Source organism: Oncorhynchus mykiss, chromosome 1, assembly GCF_013265735.2.
Source record: "Oncorhynchus mykiss isolate Arlee chromosome 1, USDA_OmykA_1.1, whole genome shotgun sequence".
NCBI classification, from domain to species: domain Eukaryota; kingdom Metazoa; phylum Chordata; class Actinopteri; order Salmoniformes; family Salmonidae; genus Oncorhynchus; species Oncorhynchus mykiss.
The window spans coordinates 10,455,908-10,475,907 of NC_048565.1; the positions used below are offsets into that span (position 1 = coordinate 10,455,908).

General features: G+C 44.4%; 1 protein-coding gene across 19 annotated transcripts in view; it reads right to left on the reverse strand.

The window, feature by feature from the left end:
* Positions 1–20,000, reverse strand: part of LOC110522842 (receptor-type tyrosine-protein phosphatase S) — a 402,253-nt gene that overhangs the window by 235,581 nt on the left and 146,672 nt on the right. The window lies entirely within an intron of this gene.

Below are 20,000 nucleotides of genomic sequence, written 5' to 3' on the forward strand. Positions count from 1 at the left end.
GAAGCACAACTGAAATTGAGAAGAAACCAAAAGACTACATATGACAACTGGTTTGATACAGATAATAAAATTCTCAGTAAAAAAGCCCAGATAATGGTGCTCTATAGCCTTCATTTAACACTCTATACATGTACACTCAGAACCAATAAAGCCCAGATAATGGTGCTCTATAGCCTTCATTTAACACTCTATACATGTACACTCAGAACCAATAAAGCCCAGATAATGGTGCTCTATAGCCTTCATTTAACACTCTATACATGTACACTCAGAACCAATAAAGCCCAGATAATGGTGCTCTATAGCCTTCATTTAACACTCTATACATGTACACTCAGAACCAATAAAGCCCAGATAATGGTGCTCTATAGACTTCATTTAACACTCTATACATGCACACTCAGAACCAATAAAGCCCAGATAATGGTGCTCTATAGCCTTAATTTAACACTCTATACATGCACACTCAGAACCAATAAAGCCCAGATAATGGTGTTCTATAGCCTTCATTTAACACTCTATACATGCACACTCAGAACCAATAAAGCCCAGATAATGGTGCTCTATAGCCTTCATTTAACACTCTATACATGTACACTCAGAACCAATAAAGCCCAGATAATGGTGCTCTATAGCCTTCATTTAACACTCTATACATGTACACTCAGAACCAATAAAGCCCAGATAATGGTGCTCTATAGCCTTCATTTAACACTCTATACATGTACACTCAGAACCAATAAAGCCCAGATAATGGTGCTCTATAGCCTTCATTTAACACTCTATACATGTACACTCAGAACCAATAAAGCCCAGATAATGGTGCTCTATAGCCTTCATTTAACACTCTATACATGTACACTCAGAACCAATAAAGCCCAGTACAACAGCAAGCAGCTGACACTAACTGAGTCCATAAACACAAACTTTTTTTTAAACATTTTTTAAATAAATCGAAACTAGAGGAATTAGCGATACAAAATGGAGACATATGGACAGCCCATTTTAAAACACTCTACAACACCATTCAAATGGATGCAAACGCAGAACAATGCCAAATTCATGAGAGGTTGAATGGATTTGATAAAGCTATGAAGAACAATCAAAATCCATTGGACTCTCCAATTACTGACCAGAAGCTCTATAAGAAACGTCAGGCCCTCAAATAAAGAAAAAGCATGATGGCATTCTAAATGATATGCTCAAATTCACTAGTGCAAGATTTCAATTGGCTATATTAAAACTGTTTAATTTCAAATCAAATCAAATTGTATTAGTCACATGCGCCGAATACAACCTTACAGTGAAATGCTTACTTACGAGCCTCTAAACAACAGTGCAGTTTCAAAGAATACGGAGAAGAATACGAGATAAAAGTAACAAGTCATTAAAGAGCCGCAGTAAACAATAACAATATATACAGGGGGGGGTGCCAGTACAGAGTCAATGTGCGGAGGCACTGGTTAGTTGAGTAGTATGTACATGTAGGTAGAGTTAATTAAAGTGACTATGGATAGATGACAACAGAGAGTGGCAGTGGTGTGGAGGGGGCGGGGCAATCCAAATAGTCTGAGTAGCAATTTGACTAGATGTTCAGGAGTCTTATGGCTTGGTGGTCGAAGCTGTTTAGAAGCCTCTTGGATCTAGACTTGTTGCTCTGTTACTGCTTGCCGTGTGGTAGCAGAGAGAACAGTCTATGACTAGGGTAGCTGGAGTCTTTGACGATTTTTAGGGCCTTCCTCTGACACCGCCTGGTATAGAGGTCTTGGATGGCAGGAAGCTTGGCCCCAGTGATGTACTGGGCCGTTCGCACTACCCTCTGTAGTGCCTTGCGGTCGGAGACCCGAGCAGTTGCCATACCAGGCAGTGATGCAAACAGTCAGGATGCTCTCGATGGTGCAGCTGTAGAACCTTTTGAGGATCGGAGGACCCATGCCAAATATAGTCTGTGTTGTTGTGACCGCTTCACGACTGTCATGGTGTGCTTGGACCATGTTAGTCTGTTGGTGATGTGGACACCATTTGGTTCTAAATGAAGGTTATTCACTGATATCTGGAATCAAGGAATCATAAATTTGACCCTAGTAATTACAGAGGCATTTGTGTGAGCAGTAACCTGGGGAAGGTTTTCTGTAGTATGATAAATGTAAGAGTTCTATACTTCCTTAATACGAACAATGTCTTTAGTAAAAATCCAAATTGGATTTATACCAAAACATTACACATCCGATAATATTTACATCCTACACATCCTGATAAATAAACCAAAAAATAAATAAAAAAATGAACGCTTGCTTTATTGACTTCCCAAAAAGCATTTGATTCTATCTGGCATACAGGATTGTTCTACAAAGTTATTAAAGGTGGTGTAGGGGGTAAAACATATCGCAATACATGCAGCCTCAAAAATGGCAAGAAAATAACATAATTCTTTAACTTCTTATGGCTTGGGGGCAGTATTTCGACGTCTGGATGAGAAGTATGCCCAAAGTAAACTACCTGTTACTCAGGCCCAGAAGCTAGGATATGCATATATTTGGTAGATTTGGATAGAAAACACTCTAGATAGAAAACTGTTAAAATAATGTCTGTGAGTATAACAGAACTAATATGGCAGGCGAAAACCTGAGGAAAATCCATCCATTTTTTTGATGTGGGTATTTTCAATTGAATACCTATAGAGTGTCTAATGGGTTAGGTATTGCAGTTCCTATGGCTTCCACTAGATGTCAACAGTCTTTAGACATTGTTTCAGGCTTGTTTTCTGAAAAATGAAGAAGAATGAGACCTTTCTTTCAGTGGACTGTAGAATCATGCAGTGCTGGTTTGTGTGCATGACCGAGTGCGCGCCCTTCGTTGTTTTTCCTTTCTATTGAATACGCTATTGTCCGGTTGAAATATTATCGATCATTTAGACAATTGACAACCTGAGGATTAATTCTAAACATTGTTTGACATGTTTTGATGAACTTTACCGGTACTATTAGGATGTATTCGTCTGCATGTTTTGACCTCCTTTGAGCCAGTGGATTACTGAACAAAATGCTCCAACAAATCTGAGTTTTTGGGATATAAAGAGGGACTTTATCAAACATTTATTGTGTAGCTGGGACTCTTGTGACTGCAACCATATGAAGATCTTCAACGGTAAGTGATTCATTTTATCGCTATTTCTGGCTTTTGTAATTCCTTTACTTGGTTGTAAAATATTTGTATGCGTTAGTAAGCGGGGCGCTGTCCTCAGATAATCACATGGTATGCTTCCACCGTAAAGCCTTTTTTAAATCTATCAAAGCAGCTGGATTAACAACAAGTTAATCTTTAAACCGATGTATAACACTTGTATTTTTTACGAATGTTTATTATGGCTATTTCTGTATTTTGAATTTGGCGCTCTGCAATTTCACCGGATGTTGTCGAGGTGGGTCGCTAGCGGAACGTCTGCGCCAGAAAGGTTAACGAGGGGTGGGGTCTTCGCCAGCTTTTCAATCTGAGCCCTGCGCTCTTCAATATTTACATCAACGAATTGGCCACTATTCTAGAGAAATCCTCAGCCCCTGGTGTTTAATTCAGAGGTTAAATGCCGTCTCTTTCGTAGATGACCTGTGCCAGCTGTTACTCACAGCACATGGCCTACAGCAGAGCCTGGACCTGCTAGAGCAGTACTGCAAGACCTGGGGCCTGGCAGTAAACCCTAAAAATACAAAAATGATTTTCCAGAGAAGGTCCAGATCTCAGGGAATTAGACCAAAGTTCTCAATTGGTACAAAATACTGTATATAGAGTACTGCACACACTACAATTACTTAGGTTTAAAAATAAAATAAACAGGACACCTAAATGAGTTGGGCTCCTGAGTGGCACAGCAGTCTAAGGCACTGTATTTCAGTGCAAGAGGTGTCACGACAGACACCCTGGTTCAAATCCAGGCTGTATCAAAACCGGCCGTGATTGGGAGTCCCATAGGGCGGTTAACAATTGGCCCAGCATTGTCTGGGTTTGGCCGGTGTAGGCCCTCATTGTAAATAAGAATTTGTTCTTAATTGACTTGCATGGTTAAATAAAAAATGAAATGAACTGAGAGAGAAGGCACTGAAGGCATTCTATGCCATTAAAAAATTAATTCAAATTGAAATAATTGAATGTGTCATTGAACCAATTGCACTTTATGGCAGCGAGGTGTGGGGTCCACTTGCAAAACAAGATTCCACCAAATAGGACGAAAACCCCCCATTGAAAACCTGCTTGCAGAGTTATGTAAGAGGAAAACTACAAACAATCATATCATTACCAAGCCCTGCAAGCTGAGCAAAGAAAATAGTCTCCTCATCCAGACGGTCCTGGGGCTGAGCTCACAAACCTGTTCTACTAACACACTGAAGCCTCAGGACCAAAACATCCAATCAATCAGAATAAACCAAATTACAACACAGTCAAAACAAAACTATATTGCTTATTGGGAAACACAAGCACAAACACAAAGAAAATGCAGTGCTATCTGGCCATAAAGTGACAGTACACCATGGCAGACTATATATACCTCGTCCTAAACATCAGCACCACAGGTAACTTCCACAAAGCTGTGAACGAGCTGGGAGACAAGGCAAGAAGGGCCTTCTACGCCATCAAAAGGAACATGAGATTTGACATACCAATTAGGATCTGGAAAAAAATACTTGAATACCCATTGCCCTTTCTGTCCAAAATATCCCCAGTGTAAAACATAAAACACCAAATAATGCATGCAGAACAGAATTAGGTCGATACCCACTAATTATCAAAATCTAGAAAAGAGACGTTAAATTCTACAACCACCAAAAAGGAAGTGATTCCCAAACATTCCATAACAAAGCCATCACCTACAGAGAGATGAACCTGGAGAAGAGCCCCCGAAGCAAGCTGGTCCTGGGGATCTGTTCACAAACACAAACACACCCCACAGAGCCCCAGGACAGCAACACAATTAGACCCAACCAAATCATGAGAAAACAAAAAGATAATTATTTCCAATGTGTCAAGTAATTAACAAAAAATACAGAGCAAACTAGAATGTTATTTGGCCCTAAACAGGGAGTATACAGTGGAAGAATACCTGGCCTCTGTGACTGACCCAAACTTAAGGAAATCTTTGACTATTTACAGACAATGAACATAGCCTTGCTATTGAGAACAGCTGCCGTAGGCAGACCTGGCTCTCAAGAGAAGACAGGCTATGTGCACACTGCCCACAAAATGAGTTGGAAACTGAGCTGCACTTCCTAACCTCCTGCCACATATCTACATATCTACTTGGTGAAATAACACAGTCTGCCATCACAGCAGCAAGAATTGTGACCTGTTGCCACAAGAAAACAAACACCATTGTAAATACAACCCATATTTATGTTTATTTATTTTCCCTTTTGTACTTGAACTATTTGTACATAATATTACTTTTGAAATGTATTTGTTATTGTGGAACATTTGTGTGTGTAAAGTTTGCTGTTATTTTTTATTGTTCATTTCACTTTTGTTTATTATCTACTTCACTTGCTTTGGCAATGTAGACATATGTTTCCCATGCCAATAAAGCACTTAAATTGAAATTGAAATTGAGAGAGAGAGAGAGAGAGAGAGAGAGAGAGAGAGAGACTAATGCGGGGCACTTTGTCCCATCATGATGAGCAGGTGGGAGAAAATATGATTGGATGACTGCACTCCTGGGCAAATCTGGTGTGTTTGTGTGTGCGTGCGTGCGTATGCATGTGTGTTTGTGTGTATGTGCATGCAGCATCACGTTTATCAGACATAAAGCCCACAGGTGCATGGAACCAAAAAGCAAGTGGAGAAAGTGAGAAAGAAGGGAATGACAGAGAGAGAGAGACGGAAAGATGGATGGTGTGTGTGTGTGTGTGTGTGTGTGTGTGTGTGTGTGTGTGTGTGTGTGTGTGTGTGTGTGTGCGTGTGTGTGTGTGTGTGTGTGTGTGTGAGTTTGTACGTGTGGTACTGTTTATTGCAAACAGGAACACAAGGGGGGCCGGTGAGCCCGGTGGCTAGGGGCTTTGTGGGGAGAGTGTTTAGAGCTCTGGGTTGACAGAGTCGGTGTGTGATTGTGTGTGTTCTTCTTCTCTCTCTGTTATTTAAACTGCACAGAGTAGAGAGGAAAGACAGAAATGAAAGAAAAGATGGGAGATGAAGATGAGACAGGGGAAAGATGGGAGATGAGGAGGAGACAGGGGAAAGATGGGAGATTAACTTCTTGGTGACAGGGGGTAGTATTTTCACGTCCGGGTGAAATGCATGCCCAAATTCAACTGTCTGCTACTCATCCCCAGAAGATAAGATATGCATATTATTAGTATTATATTATATTATAAGATATGCATATTATTAGATTTGGATAGAAAGCACTCTGACGTTTCTAAAACTGTTTGAATCATGTCTGTGAGTATAACAGAACCTATTTAGCAGGCGAAACCCAGAGGACAAACCATTCAGATTCTTTTTGTTTGAGGTCACTTTCAATGTGTTTTCATTGGGAATCCTTCTTGCAGTTCCTATCGCTTCCACTGGATGTCAACAGTCTTTAGAAATTGGTTGAGGTTTTTCCTTTGTGTAATGAAGAAGTACAGCCATCTTGAACGAGGGTCACTTGAAGTGTACTGTTAGAGGCGCGTGACCAGAAAGCATGTTTCAGTTTGTTTTCTTCCTGTATTGAACACAGATCATCCCATCTTCAATTTTATCGATTATTTACGTTAAAAAATACCTAAAGTTGTATTACAAAAGTAGTTTGAAATGTTTTGGCAAAGTTTACAGGTAACTTTTGAGATATTTTGTAGTCACGTTGCTCAAGTTGGAACCGGTGTTTTCTGGATCAAACGCGCCAAATAAATGGACATTTTGGATATATATCGACGGAATTAATTGAACAAAAGGACCATTTGTGATGTTTATGGGACATATTGGAGTGCCAACAAAAGAAGTTTGTCAAAGGTAAGACATTAATTCTATTTTTATTTCTGCTTCTTGTGTCGCGCCTGCAGGGTTGAAATATGCTTTCTCTCTTTTGGTTACGGAGGTGCTAACCTCAGATAATAGCATCATTTGCTTTCGCCGAAAAGCCTTTTTGAAATCTGACATGTTGGCCTGATTCACAACAAGTGTAGCTTTCTTTTGCTATCTTGCATGTGTGATTTAATGAAAGTTTGATTTTTATAGTAATATATTTGAATTTGGCGCTCTGTATTTTCAGTGGCTTTTGGCCAGCCACATATCCAAGTGAGGTTAAGAGACTGGGGAAAGATGGGAGATTAGGAGGAGACAGGGAAAAATGGGAGATTCGGAAGAGACGGGAAAGATGGGAGATTAGGAGGAGAAATGCAAAATATGGGAGATGAGGAGGAGACGGGAAAGATGGGAGATGAGGAGGAGACAGGGGAAAGATGGGAGATGGGGAGGAGACAGGGGAAAGATGGGAGATGAGGAAGAGACAGGGGAAAGATGGGAGATGAGGAGGAGACGGGAAAGATGGGGGATGAGGAGGAGACAAGGGAAAGATGGGAGATGAGGAGGAGACAGGGGAAAGATGGGAGATGAGGAGGAGACAGATGGGAGATGAGGAAGAGACAGGGGAAAGATGGGAGATGAGGAAGAGACAGGGGAAAGATGGGAGATGAGGAAGAGACAGGGGAAAGATGGGAGATGAGGAAGAGACAGGGGAAAGATGGGAGATGAGGAAGAGACAGGGGAAAGAAGGGAGATTAGGAGGAGACGGGAAAGATTGGAGATTAGGAGGAGACGGGAGAAATGGAAGATTCGGAGGAGACAGGGGAAATATGGGAGATTAGGAGGAGACAGGGGAAAGATGGGAGATTAGGAGGAGAGAGTGGGGACGTTATAGGAGGAGACAGTGGGGAGATGAGGAGGAGACAGGGGAAAGATGGGAGATTAGGAGGACACAGGGGAAAGATGGGACATCAGGAGGAGACAGGGGAAAGATAGGAGATTCGGAGGAGACAGGGAAAATGGGAGATTAGGAGGAGAAAGGGGAAAGATGGGAAATTAGGAGGAGATGGGAAAGATGGGAGATTAGGAAGAGGGAAGTGGGGATTTTAGGAAGAGACAGTGGGGAGATTAGGACTAGGCAGGGGAAAGATGGGGGATTAGGAGGAGATGGGAAAGATGGAAAATTAGGAGGAGTCAGGGGAAATATGGAAGATTAGGAGGAGACAGGGGAAATATGGAAGATTAGGAGGAGTCAGGGGAAATATGGAAGATTAGGAGGAGACAGGGGAAATATGGAAGATTAGGAGGAGTCAGGGGAAATATGGAAGATTAGGAGGAGACAGGGGAAAGATGGGAGATTAGGAGGAGACAGGGAAAAATGGGAGATTCGGAAGAGACGGGAAAGATGGGAGATTAGGAGGAGAAATGCAAAATATGGGAGATGAGGAGGATACGGGAAAGATGGGAGATGGTGGGGAGACAGGGGAAAGATGGGAGATGAGGAAGAGACAGGGGAAAGATGGGAGATGAGGAGGAGACGGGAAAGATGGGGGATGAGGAGGAGACAAGGGAAAGATGGGAGATGAGGAGGAGACAGGGGAAAGATGGGAGATGAGGAGGAGACAGGGGAAAGATGGGAGATGAGGAAGAGACAGGGGAAAGATGGGAGATGAGGAAGAGACAGGGGAAAGAAGGGAGATTAGGGGGAGACGGGAAAGATTGGAGATAAGGAGGAGACGGGAGAAATGGAAGATTCGGAGGAGACAGGGGAAATATGGGAGATTAGGAGGAGACAGGGGAAAGATGGGAGATTAGGAGGAGAGAGTGGGGACGTTATAGGAGGAGACAGTGGGGAGATGAGGAGGAGACAGGGGAAAGATGGGAGATTAGGAGGAGACAGGGGAAAGATGGGAGATGGGGAGGAGACAGGGGAAAGATGGGAGATGAGGAAGAGACAGGGGAAAGATGGGAGATGAGGAAGAGACAGGGGAAAGATGGGAGATGAGGAGGAGACGGGAAAGATGGGGGATGAGGAGGAGACAAGGGAAAGATGGGAGATGAGGAGGAGACAGGGGAATGATGGGAGATGAGGAGGAGACAGATGGGAGATGAGGAAGAGACAGGGGAAAGATGGGAGATGAGGAAGAGACAGGGGAAAGATGGGAGATGAGGAAGAGACAGGGGAAAGATGGGAGATGAGGAAGAGACAGGGGAAAGATGGGAGATGAGGAAGAGACAGGGGAAAGAAGGGAGATTAGGAGGAGACGGGAAAGATTGGAGATTAGGAGGAGACGGGAGAAATGGAAGATTCGGAGGAGACAGGGGAAATATGGGAGATTAGGAGGAGACAGGGGAAAGATGGGAGATTAGGAGGAGAGAGTGGGGACGTTATAGGAGGAGACAGTGGGGAGATGAGGAGGAGACAGGGGAAAGGTGGGAGATTAGGAGGACACAGGGGAAAGATGGGACATCAGGAGGAGACAGGGGAAAGATAGGAGATTCGAAGGAGACAGGGAAAATGGGAGATTAGGAGGAGAAAGGGGAAAGATGGGAAATTAGGAGGAGATGGGAAAGATGGGAGATTAGGAAGAGGGAAGTGGGGATTTTAGGAAGAGACAGTGGGGAGATTAGGACTAGGCAGGGGAAAGATGGGGGATTAGGAGGAGATGGGAAAGATGGGAAATTAGGAGGAGTCAGGGGAAATATGGAAGATTAGGAGGAGACAGGGGAAATATGGAAGATTAGGAGGAGTCAGGGGAAATATGGAAGATTAGGAGGAGACAGGGGAAATATGGAAGATTAGGAGGAGTCAGGGGAAATATGGAAGATTAGGAGGAGACAGGGGAAAGATGGGAGATTAGGAGGAGACAGGGAAAAATGGGAGATTCGGAAGAGACGGGAAAGATGGGAGATTAGGAGGAGAAATGCAAAATATGGGAGATGAGGAGGAGACGGGAAAGATGGGAGATGAGGAGGAGACAGGGGAAAGATGGGAGATAGTGGGGAGACAGGGGAAAGATGGGAGATGAGGAAGAGACAGGGGAAAGATGGGAGATGAGGAGGAGACGGGAAAGATGGGGGATGAGGAGGAGACAAGGGAAAGATGGGAGATGAGGAGGAGACAGGGGAAAGATGGGAGATGAGGAGGAGACAGGGGAAAGATGGGAGATGAGGAAGAGACAGGGGAAAGATGGGAGATGAGGAAGAGACAGGGGAAAGAAGGGAGATTAGGAGGAGACGGGAAAGATTGGAGATTAGGAGGAGACGGGAGAAATGGAAGATTCGGAGGAGACAGGGGAAATATGGGAGATTAGGAGGAGACAGGGGAAAGATGGGAGATTAGGAGGAGAGAGTGGGGACGTTATAGGAGGAGACAGTGGGGAGATGAGGAGGAGACAGGGGAAAGATGGGAGATTAGGAGGACACAGGGGAAAGATGGGACATCAGGAGGAGACAGGGGAAAGATAGGAGATTCGGAGGAGACAGGAAAAATGGGAGATTAGGAGGAGAAAGGGGAAAGATGGGAGATTAGGAAGAGGGAAGTGGGGATTTAAGGAAGAGACAGTGGGGAGATTAGGACTAGGCAGGGGAAAGATGGGGGATTAGGAGGAGATGGGAAAGATGGGAAATTAGGAGGAGTCAGGGGAAATATGGAAGATTAGGAGGAGACAGGGGAAATATGGAAGATTAGGAGGAGTCAGGGGAAATATGGAAGATTAGGAGGAGACAGGGGAAATATGGAAGATTAGGAGGAGTCAGGGGAAATATGGAAGATTAGGAGGAGACAGGGGAAATATGGAAGATTAGGAGGAGTCAGGGGAAATATGGAAGATTAGGAGGAGACAGGGGAAATATGGAAGATTAGGAGGAGACAGGGGAAAGATGGGAGATTAGGAGGAGTCAGGGGAAATATGGAAGATTAGGAGGAGACAGGGGAAATATGGAAGATTAGGAGGAGTCAGGGGAAATATGGAAGATTAGGAGGAGACAGGGGAAATATGGAAGATTAGGAGGAGACAGGGGAAAGATGGGAGATTAGGAGGAGAAAGGGGAAAGATGGGAAATTAGGAGGAGATGGGAAAGATGGGAGATTAGGAAGAGAGAAGTGGGGATTTTAGGAGGAGACAATGGGGAGATTAGGACTAGACAGGGGAAAGATGGGGGATTAGGAGGAGACGGGAAATATGGAAGATTAGGAGGAGACAGGGGAAAAATGGGAGATTAGGAAGAGGGAAGTGGGGATTTTAGGAGGAGACAGTGGGGAGATTAGGACTAGACAGGGGAAAGATGGGGGATTAGGAGGAGATGGGAAAGATGGGAAATTAGGAGGAGATGGGAAAGATGGGAGATTAGGAAGAGGGAAGTGGGGATTTTAGGAGGAGACAGTGGGGAGATTAGGACTAGACAGGGGAAAGATGGGGGATTAGGAGGAGATGGGAAAGATGGGAAATTAGGAGGAGTCAGGGGAAATATGGAAGATTAGGAGGAGGCAGGGGAAATATGGAAGATTAGGAGGAGACAGGGGAAAGATGGGAGATGAGGAGGAGACAGGGGAAATATGGAAGATTAGGAGGAGACAGGGGAAATATGGAAGATTAGGAGGAGACAGGGGAAAGATGGGAGATTAGGAGGAGAAAGGGGAAAGATGGGAAATTAGGAGGAGATGGGAAAGATGGGAGATTAGGAAGAGGGAAGTGGGGATTTTAGGAGGAGACAGTGGGGAGATTCGGACTAGACAGGGGAAAGATGGGAAATTAGGAGGAGTCAGAGGAAATATGGAAGATTAGAAGGAGACAGGGGAAATATGGAAGATTAGGAGGAGACAGGGGAAAGATGGGAGATAAGGAGGAGATTGGAGAAATATGGGAGATGAAGAGGAGACAGGGGAAAGATGGGAGATGAGGAGGAGACCGGGGAAAGATGGGAGATAAGGAGGAGACAGGGGAAAGATGGGAGATGAGGAGGAGACAAGGGAAATATGGAAAAGGAGAGAGAAAGTTGGGAGGAAAGGAGCAGAGTGACCCATTGTCATGCAGTCACACACACACACTTAAGTAGGCCCTCTCAGCCATACACTGACTCGACTGGATTTATACACTGTGAACCGCAAGGAAGGTACTCACTCTTCTCCCTTCATCTCTCCCTCCATCTCTCCCTCCATCTCTCTCTCCATCTCTCCCTCCATCTCTCCCTTCATCTCTCTCTCCATCTCTCTCTCCATCTCTCCCTTCATCTCTCCCTCCATCTCTCCCTTCATCTCTCCCTCCATCTCTCCCTCCATCTCTCCCTCCATCTCTCTCTCCATCTCTCTCTCCATCTCTCCCTCCATCTCTCCCCCCATCTCTCCCTCCATCTCTCTCTCCATCTCTCCCTCCATCTCTCTCTCCATCTCTCCCTCATCTCTCTCTCCATCTCCCTCTCCATCTCTCTCTCCATCTCTCTTCTCCCTTCATCTCTCTCTCCATCTCTCTTCTCCCTTAATCTCTCTCTCCATCTCTCCCTCCAGCTCTCTCTCCATCTATCTTCTCCCTTCATCTCTCTCTCCATCTCTCCCTCCATCTCTCCCTCCATCTCTCTCTCCATCTCTCTCTCCATCTCTCCCTCCATCTCTCTTCTCCCTCCATCTCTCTCTCCATCTCTCTCTCCATCTCTCTCTCCATCTCTCCCTCCATCTCTCCCTCCATCTCTCTCTCCATCTCTCTTCATCTCTCTCTCCATCTCTCTTCTCCCTTCATCTCTCTCTCCATCTCTCCCTCCATCTCTCTTCTCCCTTCATCTCTCCTTCCATCTCTCTCTCCATCTCTCCCTCCATCTCTCTTCTCCCTTCATCTCTCCCTCCATCTCTCTCTCCATCTCTCCCTCATCTCTCTTCTCCCTTCATCTCTCTCTCCATCTCTCTCTCCACCTCTCCCTCCATCTCTCTCTCCATCTCTTTCTCCATCTCTCTTCATCTCTCTCTCCATCTCTCCCTCCATCTCTCTTCTCCCTTCATCTCTCTCTCCATCTCTCCCTCCATCTCTCTTCTCCCTTCATCTCTCTCTCCATCTCTCCCTCCATCTCTCTTCTCCCTTCATCTCTCTCTCCATCTCTCCCTTCATCTCTCCCTCCATCTCTCTCTCCATCTCTCTCTCCATCTCTCCCTTCATCTCTCTCTCCATCTCTCCCTCCATCTCTCCCTCCATCTCTCCCCATTTCTCTCGGCACTCCCTATGTTTTGTTTTCCTAATGCTTCTATAAATCCAATTTAGTGGAAAATGGTACAGAACAAATCTGAACTGCGAGCTGTGGGATAAGAGAGCCGACGACGTTCGTAATCGGAGAAGAGATGGGGTAGGTCTTTTGAGTAGTGCACTACTTTTGAGTAGTGCACTTTATAGTAGGGATGGGAATTGCCAGGGACCTCACAATATTATCACCATACTGTTGGAGTTTAGCTCGAAATAGTTATTATTGTTACCATACTAGAAGGTATAGATTACTGTATATGTATAAGGAATATACACTGTATGTTCAATGTAAAATCAAATCAAATGTATTGGTCACATACACGTATTTAATTAACAGATGTTATTGCGGGTGTAGCGAAATGCTTGTGCTTCTAGCTCTGACAGTGCAGTAATATCTAGCAAGTAATATCTAACAGTTTCACAACTTATACACAAAATACACATACATCTAAGGAAGGAATGGATTAAGAATATACACATATTTGTCAGAGCGGCATTGGACTAAGATACAGTGGCAGAGTATAGAATACATTTTAATCATATGAGATGGGTGATGCAATATTTACACACATTTAAAGTGACTAAGATACATTAGATTAGTATAGACTACAGTTTATATATATATGAGATGAGTAATGCTAGATACAGAAACATTATTTAAGTGGCTAGAGATCCATTTCTAAAATTGGCCAGTGATTCCTAATCTATGTCTATAGGCAGCCACCTGTGATGTGCTAGTGATGGCTGTTTAGCAGTCTGACTGCCTTGAGATAGAATCAGTTTTTCAGTCTCTCTGTCCCAGCTTTGATGCACCTGCACTGACCTCGCCTTTTGGATGATAGCGGGGTGAACAGACAGTGGCTCAGGTGGTTGATGTCATTGACAATATTTTTGGCCTTCATATGGCATTGGGTGCTGTATGTGTCCTGGAGGGCGAGAAGTTTGCCTCCGGGAAATGCATTGGGCAGACCGCACCACCCTCTGGAGAGCTTTGTGGTTGTGGGCGTTGCAGTTGCCGTACCAGGCGGTGATACAGCCCGACAGGATGCTCTCAACTGTACATCTGTAAAAGTTTGTGAGGGTTTTAGGTGTTAAGCCAAATTTCTTTAGCCTCCTGAGGTTGAAGAGGTGCTGTTGCGCCTTCTTCACCACACTGTCTGAGTGGGTGGACCATTTCAGCTTGTCAGTGATGTGTTCATCGGGGAACTTGAAGCTTTCCACCTTCTCCACTGCAGTCCCATCGATGTGGATAGGTGGGTGCTCCCTCTGCTGTTTCCTGAAGTCCATGATAATCTCCTTAGTTTTGTTGATGTTGAATGAGAGGTTATTATCCTGGCACCACACTCCTAGAGGCTTCACCTCCTCCCTGTAGACTGTTTCATTGTTGTGGGTAATCAAGCCTACTACTGTTGTGTCGTCTGCAAACTTGATGATTGAGTTGGAGGCGTGCTTTGCCACGCAGTCATGGGTGAACAGGGAGTACAGAAGGGGGCTGAGCATGCACCCTTGTGGGGCCCCAGTGTTGAGGATCAGCGAAGAGGAGGCGTTGTTTCCTACATTCAGCACCTGGGGGTGAACCGTCAGGAAGGCCAGGACGCAGTTGCACAGGGCAGCATTCTTACATAGGTATGCCTCTTGTCCATATGGGACAGGGCAGTGTGCAGTGTGGTGGCGATTGCATCGTCTGTGGATCTATTGGGGCGGTAAGCACTTCATGAAGACAGAAGTGAGTGTTACGGGGCAATATTAATTTAGTTAAATTACCTTTGCTTTCTTAGATATACAGGAACAATGGTGGCAATCTTAAAGCATGTGGGGACAACAGACTGGGATAGGGAAAGATTGAATATATCTGTAAACACACCACCAGCTGGTCTGCGCATGCTTTGAGGAAGCGGCTAGGCCGGAAGCCAAGCGAGGGTAAACACGTTTAAATGTCCTACTCACGTCGGCCACGGAGAAAGAGAGCCCACAGTCCCTGATAGCAGGTCGTGTCAGTGGCACTGTATTATCCTCAAAAACGAGCGAAGAGGGTGTTCAGCCTGTCCGGAAGGAAAACGTCGGTGTCCGTCATTGTCTGTAGACCCTGCCACATACGTCTTGTGTCTGAGCCGTTGAACTGTACTCAACTTTGTCCCTATATGGACTCTCCCTATCCCAGTCTGTTGTCACCACATGATTCAAGATGGCCACCATTGTCCCTGTACTATCATAGCACTGAGAGTGCACTTGTGAAGGTGGTAAATTACCTTTTAATGGCATCAGACCGAGGCTCTGCATCTGTCCTCGTGCTCCTAGACCTTAGTGTTGCTTTTGATACGATCGATCACTACATTATTTTGGAGAGATTGAAAACCCAAATTGGTCTAGCCGGACAAGTTCTGGCCTGGTTTAGATCTTATCTGTCGGAAAGCTATCAGTTTGTCTCTGTAGATGGTTTTGACAAATCAACGGTAAATCTACAGGCCTCCTTACTGTCCCTAGAATTTCTAAGCTGGAGGCAGGGCTTTCTCCTATAGAGCTCGATTTTTATGGAATGATCTGCCTATCCATGTGAGAGACGCAGATTCGGTCTCAATCTTTAAGTCTTTATTGAAGACTCATCTCTTCAGTAGGTCCTATGATTGAGTGTAGTCTGGCCCAGGAGTGTGAACGTGAACGGAAAGGCACTGGAGCAATGAACCGGCCTTGCTGTCTCTGCCTGGCCGGTTCCCCTCTATCCACTGGGATTCTCTGCCTCTAACCCTATTACAGGGGCTGAGTCACTGGCTTACTGGTGCTCTTCCATGCCGTCCCAAGGAGGGTTGAGTCACTGACGTGATCTTCCTGTCCTGGTTGGCACCCCCTCTTGGGTTCCTGCCGTGAGGGAGATCTTCGTGGGCTATACTCGGCCTTGTCTCAGGATGGTAAGTTGGCGGTTGAAGATATCCGTTTAGTGGTGTGGGGGCTGTGCTTTGTCAAAGTGGTTTGGGTTATATCCTGCCTGTTTGGCCCTGTGGTTTGGGTTATATCCTGCCTGTTTGGCCCCCGGACATAGTGCCTCCCAACCCCTCCTGTCTCAGCCTCCAGTATTTATGCTGCAGTAGTTTATGTGTTGGGGGGCTAGGGCCAGTCTGTTATATCTGGAGTATTTCTCCTGTCTTATCCGGTGTCCTGTGTGAATTTAAGTATGCTCTCTTTTATTCTCTCTTTCTTTCTCTCAGAGGACATGAGCCCTTGGACCATGTCTCAGGACTACCTAGCCTGATGACTCCTTGCTGTCCACAGTTCACCTGGTCGTGCTGCTGCTCCAGTTTCAACTGTTCTGCCTGCGACTATGGAACCCTGACCTGTTCACCGGACGTGCTACCTGTCCCAGACCTGCTGTTTTCAACTCTCTAGAGACAGCAGGAGCGGTAGAGATACTCTGAATGATTGGCTATGAAAAGCCAACTGACATTTACTCCTGAGGTGCTGGTCTGTTATGCCCTCTACAACCACTGTGATTATTATTATTTGACCCTGCTGGTCATCTATGAACATTTGAACATCGTGGCCATGTTCTGTTATAATCTCCACCCGGCACAGCCAGAAGAGGACTGGCCACCCATCATAGCCTGGTTCCTCTCTAGGTTCCGGCCTCTCTAGGGAGTTTTTTCCCGAGCCACCGTGCTTCCACACCTGCATTGCTTGCTGTTTGGGGTTTTAGGCTGGGTTTCTTTGTGACATCAGCTGATGTAAGAAGAACTTTATAAATACATTTGATTGATTGATTGATTGGTTTAGTCTGCTTGACTGCTTTGTGGAGGGAATAACTACACTGTTTGTATTCTTCCATATTCCCAGTCTTCATACCCTGGTAAAATGTGGTGGTTCGCGCTTTCAGTTTTGCACGAATGCTCCCATCTATCCACAGTTTCTGGTTGGGGTAGGTTTTAACAGTCACAGTGAGTACAACATCTCCTATGCACTTCCTGATAAACTCATTCACTGTATCGGTATATGTGTCACAATTATTTTCTGAAGCTTACTCTGAACATATCCCAGTCTGAGTGATCAAAACAGTCTTGAAGCGCGGATTCTGATTGATCAGACCAGGGTCAAGGAAGTGTAAAGAGGAACTTGGTGTGTGGAAAGTTACTGAGTGACGAGGAAAGTTACTGAGTGAGAAAAGGGGAAGTGTATAAAGTTCATATTCTGTTCAAATATATTGTTCAATATGAATGCTCCTAAGGAGGGAGGCCAAGGGTAACTGTCTAGTTTCAGTTCTTGATAAGGCAGGCGAGGAACCGGTACCATGAGGGATGTGAAAATTTACTCGATACAGCTGGAAGAGGGGCCACAGGGGCCCACATTGAAGAACATCTTATTACAGTCCTATCTCACAAATACATTCTCACTTCCACGCCCATGAGGGTCCTAGAGTTAGGCAGGGCCATGACAATACCAGTAAGAGGAATCTACTATGTTTCTGCCTAACACAAAAGAAGGATTGGTTATCTTAGACATGCAAGGAGGTGACACCGCCTAGTTGGAAGATATAAAATATGTGCTTCTGTGACTTGTATGTTATTTTTGCAGCTGTATGACCCAGTGGTTGAATAAACTTGGTTTGAGCTTTTTCTAGTCGTCCATGAGTTTTTACTCTGTTTGTTCAGAACCTTATTATTGGCGTTGTCGGCAGGATTCACCACGATTTACAGTCGAACTTGAGAGTTCAAATCAGTGGAGCAGGAGACAGAACCAAAAACAAGGTAGGCACAGTTCCTACACCTGTTACTACTCATTCTGACATCTTGGGGAGATGAGAGTCATAGGCTGAATACAAACGATAGGATACGGACCTAGAAAGCCTTAGCTTATTCAGCAGTCCCACTGTGTTACGACCGGTCTTGGATTTAGGGTAAGTCCTGGAAGGTAAGCCTGAGCAGGGTGGTTCCTGCGAAGGTTAAGTCCTAAGGGGTAAATCTCAAGTGAGTTTACTCTGTTCAGATCCTAACAATACTTAGGTACTGATTATATACAGTTGAAGTCTGACGTTTACATACACCTTAGCCAAATACATTTAAACTCAGTTTTTCACAATTCCTGACATTTAATCCGAGTAAAAATTCCCTGTTTTAGGTCAGTTGGGATCACCACTTTATTTTAAGAATGTGAAATGTCAGAATAATAGTAGAGAGAATGATTGATTTCAGCTTGTATTTCTTTCATCACATTCCCAGTGGGTCAGAAGTTTACATACACTCAAATAGTATTTGGTAGCATTGACTCTAAATTGCTTAACTTGGGTCAAACATTTTGGGTAGCCTTCCACAAGCTTTCCACAAAAAGTTGGTAGAATTTTGGCCCATTCCTCCTGACAGAGCTGGTGTAACTGAGTCAGGTTTGAGAGGCCTCCTTGCTTGGGGTCATAGTCCATTTGGAAGACCCATTTGCGAACAAGCTTTAACTTCCTGGCTGATGTCTTGAGATGTTGCTTCAATATATCCACATAATTTCCCTCCTAATGATGCCATCTATTTTGTGAAGTGCACCAGTCCCTCCTGCAGCAAAGCACCCCCAAAACATAATGCTGCAACCCCTGTGCTTCATGGTTGGGATGGTGTTCTTCAGCTTGCAAGCCTCCCCCTTTTTCCTCCATGGCCATTATGGCCAAACAGTTCTATTTTTGTTTCATCGGACCAGAGGACATTTCTCAAAAAAGTACTATCTTTGTCCCCATGTGCAGTTGCAAACTGTAGTCTGGCTTTTTAATGGTGGTTTTGGAGCAGTGGCTTTTTCCTTGCTGAGCGGCCTTTCAGGTTATGTCGACATAGGACTCGTTTTACTGTGGATATAGATACTTTTCTACCTGTTTCCTCCAGCATCTTCGCAAGGTCCTTTGCTGTTGTTTTGGGATTGATTTGCACTTTTTGCACCAAAGTACGTTTATGTTCATTATGTCAATAAACCTATCAGAAGCTTCTAAAGCCATGACATTTTTTTTCTGGAATTTTCCAAGCTGTTTAAAGGGACAGTCAACTTAGTGTATGTAAACTTCTGGCCCACTGGAATTGTGATACAGTGAATTATAAGTGAAATAAACTGTCTGTAAACAATTGTTTACAAAGAAATTACTTGTGTCATGAACAAGTAGATGTCCTAACCGACTTGCCAAAACTATAGTTTGTTAACAAGACATGTGTGGAGTGGTTGAAAAAGGAGTTTTAATGACTCTAACGTAAGTGTATGTAAACTTCCGACTTCAACTGTATATATTGCGATTCGATACAACTATTTTATTGCAATTTTATGTTCCAAACATATTGTTCACTATATGTCTGCTGCAGAGAAATGAGAGAGTATGAGAAAATTAGTTTTGATCAGTCATGGAAATAAAAGTTCTGAAAATGTTGGCTCACTATTTATTAAAAAGAAGATGGAGAACAAGCTGTAGGAAGAAAAATACAGTTTTGTGCAGGTACAGCCGACTAGCGCTAGTTGACGTTAGTTAATGCTACCTATAACTCTATCGTATTTTCCCCCGTCACTACTAGATAAAGGATGGAATGTCATTTGGCAAAGCCGTGGTATGGGGAGAGATGGGACGACACACAGATAGACTAAGAAGATGGATGTGTAAAGGAAAACAGACATACACTCTTATCTGACTTACACGTTTGGCCTGAACCATGGAAAACAGCCCCACACCATTATTCCTCTTCCACCTAACTTTACAGTTGGCACTACGCATTGGGGCAGGTAGCGTTCTTCTGGCATCCACCAAACTCAGATTTGTCCGTCAGACTGCCAGATGGTGAAGAG